Here is a 3,531-nt window from a genome sequence, read left to right as displayed (position 1 = left end):
TAAACCTTGAAATGTTTAAAGTAAAACTAAGTCAGTAGCTCAACCCTTACGGGGGAGTATCTTGAGAAAACAATGTCAACTATCATGGGGGAGCTCAACACTGAGTTCCTTACTGAATATTTTTGCCAACATCAAAATGGGGGAGTTTGTTGAAACACCTTTCCACATAATTTTGATTTGAAAAAAATTATTTATGTGAATGATAAAAATATTCTAAGACATTAAATTTAAATGCTTTGATTTATTCACACTAATGTGTTTGTTCAATGTTGAGTTAATAAATTTATAACACAATGGTGTATCCGAGAGGAGGAACTGTACCCTACTAGATATGGTACGATCCATGATGAGCATAACATTACTTCCAAAGACATTTTGGGGCTATGCCTTAGAAACCGCCCTCTTCACCCTAAATCGAGTACCAACTAAATCCGCTAGTTCCACACCATATGAATTGTTCGTTGGCAGGAAACCCGTGTTCTCATTCATGAGAGTATGGGGTTGTTCAGCATATGTCAAACGCATTGCGTCCAACAAACTAGATTCTAAATCTGATAAATGTTTCTTCGTTGGATACCCTAAGGAAACTATGGGATATTACTTCTATCATCCAGATGATCAGAAATTAATAGTATCCAAGCACGCAACCTTCTTAGAGAAAGAGTTTCTCGAAGACACAGAAAAGGGAAGCATGATTGAACTTGATGAAGTTCAAGAACAAGAAACACCAACTGAAACAACAGAAGCGGTTAAGGAACCCGATGCAGTTCCATTAGATGAGACGCAAGTGCCACCCCTTCGTAGATCACAAAGAGTTCGTGAACTCCCTATTAGATATGGTTTTCTAGTGGGAGATGATGATGAGGTTCCCGTGTTAGACGACGAACCCGAAAACTACGAAGAGGCTCTTAACAGTCCAGATTCTAAAGCATGGCTTGAAGCCATGGATTCTGAAATGGATTCCATGTATACCAACCAAGTGTGGACTTTGGTTGATCCACCCGAAGGGATAAAACCCATTGGGTGCAGGTGGATCTTCAAAAGGAAGACTGACATGGATGGAAAGGTTAGCACCTACAAAGCTAGGTTAGTAGCGAACGGATATCGTCAGAAGCAAGGAATTGATTATGACGAAACTTTCTCTCCTGTGGCTATGTCCAAATCAATCAGAATAATGCTTGCTATTGCCGCTCACTACGATTACGAGATTTGGCAAATAGATGTGAAAACAGCTTTCCTAAACAGGAAACCTGCTTGAGGATGTATACATGATGCAACCTGAAGATTTCATATCAAAGGATGCAAACAAGGTTTGCAAACTTCAGAGATCCATTTATGGACTCAAGCAAGCATCTAGAAGCTGGAAAAAGCGTTTTGACGAAACCATAAAAAAATTTGGTTTCGAACAAAATTGCGAAGAAGCTTGCATTTACAAGAAAGCAAGTGGGAGCTCTGTAGCATTTCTGATATTATATGTGGACGATATATTATTAATGGGAAATGGCATAGCTCTACTACATTCGGTAAAGGTTTGGTTATCTGGTAACTTCTCAATGAAAGACCTCGGTGAAGCAGCTTATATACTTGGTATAAAGATCTACAGAGATAAATCAAGAAGACTGCTTGGTCTTTCACAGGCTACATACATTGAAAATGTGCTAAAGTGGTTTAGCATGCTTGAATCGAAACGAGGTAACTTACCCATGATATATGGAGTAAAGTTAAACAATTATCAATGTTCTAAAACCGATGATGACAAGAAGCGCATGGTTGTAGTCCCGTACGCCAGCGCAATCGGTTCGTTTATGTATACTATGCTATGCACTAGACCTGGCGTAGCGTTCGCGTTAAGTATAACGAGTCGTTACCAAGGAAATCCGAAAGACAAGCACTGGATTTTCGTCAAAAACATTTTTAAGTACTTGAGAAGAACTAAAGATATGTTCCTAGTGTACGGAGAAGGGGATCTGAAAATAGAAGGATTTTCAGATGCAAGTCATCTCACAGATGAGGATGATTTTAAATCCCAATCAGGATACCTGTTTATCTTGAATGGGGGCGCGGTCAGCTGGAAGAGTTCTAAGCAAGGAAGCGTAGCTTTCTCTATGACCGAGTCAAAGTATATCGCTGCTGCGGAAGCAGCAAAGGAAGCAGTTTGGATTAGAAAGTTCATTACTGAACTTGGTGTGGTGCCTGACATTGTAAATCCCATTACACTGTACTGTGATAACAATGGAGCCATTGCGCAAGCAAAGGAACCACGGTCTCATAATACATCCAAACATTACCTAAAGCGATACCACATTATAAGAGAAATTGTGGCAAGAGGAGATGTGAGAATAGAAATAGTACCTATAGAGGACAACGTTGCAGATCCGTTGACAAAGCCTTTAACCCAGAAAGTACATGATCGTCATCTAACTTCTACTGGGATAAGTTATAGAAACAATTGGCTTTAGTCCAAGTGGGAGTATGTTGGGGTTTAGTGTCCTATAGATAATTGTTCTAGGATACAAACTTAATGTGAATGAAGTGTTCTTTATATCATTTGTTTTAATGAGATATATGTTTTATAACTATATAAAGGCAATCCCTTTTAAGCACTAAATAAAGTCTAATAAAAGGAAATCCGTAAGTTTGTTTAAAGTGATTATAAAGTGTTCATACAAGCATGAAGTGAGACGAAACTTTATAATAAACTAATAAACTTAAAACCACCCCAAGTCAAGTAATATGTTCAGGATTGACATATCACGGTTGAGACTTGCATGTAACAATGTCTTCTGTCCGATAGAAAGCTGATCTCACAAGCTTCATATATATAGATATCTGGACAGTTACATGGATCCGATGAAAAGTAGTTCATTATGATTGGGGACCCGACTTGAGATAACAGGATGGGTAGATTCATCTTTGTCACCTGTTCATCTCATTGATATTAATAGGTATAAATAATCCTCAGACTTAAAGGAATGTTAATTGGTATTCTGGATTACGAAATGTGACGCTTTGACTCTGTTGTAACACGATCCTTAACAGAGATGACTCTGGGGTGTGAACAGCAGACGCTGGGTATCACAGGAAGTGATTGTGGGATCGTTATACATTGGATTGAGCATTTATCACTCTCGATAAATGGGAGATATGTCCATGGATCGCTTGTGGAAGACTTGACTCTAAATCCTTGCAAGGTGGTAGCTTAAGATTGAAATGCGGATTTCTCTTAACCTATCTAATTGTAGTTGACTCGGCCAGGACAAGTAAAATGAACGTCTCGTTATATGTGACTTGACATTACCTATAGTCATAAGATTCAGTTCAAGGACGTAGTTGATAAAGGATCGAATTATACCGTAACTAATACAGAAAGGTCAACGACAGAATCAACCTGTCTTCTTATAGCTCTAGGGGAATGATTACAGACTTGCTAATCACATACTCTGTACATCATTCCGTTATGCAAAGATTAAATATAATTCTTTGAAAATTAATTTAATAAAGTTGCATATGGCTAGTAGCAATAAGAACCTA

Source organism: Euphorbia lathyris, chromosome 4, assembly GCF_963576675.1.
Source record: "Euphorbia lathyris chromosome 4, ddEupLath1.1, whole genome shotgun sequence".
Classification (NCBI taxonomy): domain Eukaryota; kingdom Viridiplantae; phylum Streptophyta; class Magnoliopsida; order Malpighiales; family Euphorbiaceae; genus Euphorbia; species Euphorbia lathyris.
This window is presented reverse-complemented; position numbering follows the sequence as displayed.